The sequence below is a fragment of the Arachis ipaensis genome, chromosome B06 (genome assembly GCF_000816755.2).
Source record: "Arachis ipaensis cultivar K30076 chromosome B06, Araip1.1, whole genome shotgun sequence".
Lineage (NCBI taxonomy): Eukaryota > Viridiplantae > Streptophyta > Magnoliopsida > Fabales > Fabaceae > Arachis > Arachis ipaensis.
In genome coordinates, this window is record NC_029790.2 from 88,876,388 (window position 1) to 88,877,629 (window position 1,242).

Genomic DNA, 1,242 nt, shown 5'->3' on the forward strand with positions numbered 1-1,242 from the left:
CATCGTGTCGTGACTGAGGTGGGAGCTGCTATGTCAGCGTCGAGCTCCTTCACTGTCGTCGAGTTTTTGGTGGTGAGAGGACCTGCTCTTCCCCCTCTCTTGATCTGATATGTCTCATAAAAACATATAGTCTCATGTGCAAATTAGAATGAGCTTAACAAGAATAGATATTTTGTTTTAATAAATCGATCATTCAAGCCAAATTAAAATTTTTTGATAGTAATTTTGATAATAATCTTTGTAAGTATAATTATAAGTTCAACGCACCGTATACTAAAAAAATTATAGACGAAAAGCAAAACAGTTATAAATATAAACTCTACTAACAATTTGGTCCCAAGGAACTAAAGATACCGAACCTGAAGTGCCAAATTCAAGGTAAGGAGAATTGAAATAGAATGGAATAAATGAGTGTAGAATTTGGACCGAGACAGTGACAAGGTGGAATTGGAGATAGTTCTGAGAATAAAAAATAGAGCAAAACTATAGTTGAATTAAAACAAAGACAATGCAGATTAAATGGTGGCAGAATAGGACATAAAAGCTAGAGCAGAATCAGGAAAAAAAAGGCTAGACTGGGATAATGACAGGAATAGTTCAGCTCTGGCGGCATGATGAACGGATTCTTGACGGTTTAGAATTTCTCTAATGAGATCTCGTTGCAAGTATAGTTTCTAAACTAACATTAATCCTTTCATACAAAAATTTGTTTGTCACTAAAACAAACCCCAAAATTTATAAACTGAAGTATTGAACCTCGGGTCGTTCTCCCTAGGAATTGCGATAGAGTGTCTTGTTATTGGTTATGAGTTATGTTTGGGGTTTTGATAAGAGACATGAAAGATAAATGGCAAGGAAGTAAACTAATAGCTTCAAAGGTCTTGGCAAGAGTTGGTGGTCAAGGATCTCTATCCCTATCACTAACCACAACATGAGAATTGGCAAGGATCAATCCCCTTAAGTCATCCTCTAACTAGTAGTAAAGGAAAGTCAAATGAGCTATATCAATCCAAGTCCATAAGTCCTAGTTCTCCACCAATTCAATTAGTGAGATCTAGAGTTAATGGCTCCCAATCATCAATTACTTGGACATTAGTAACTCAAGAGTTCCTAAGTTACCTTCCCAAGCCAAGAGCATAAAATTCTACTCTAACATCCTTCCAAGCATTTTATCAAACACTTAGAAGGCACAAAATGAAAGCATAGTAAAATTGCAAGGAAAGTAAATCTACACTACTCAAT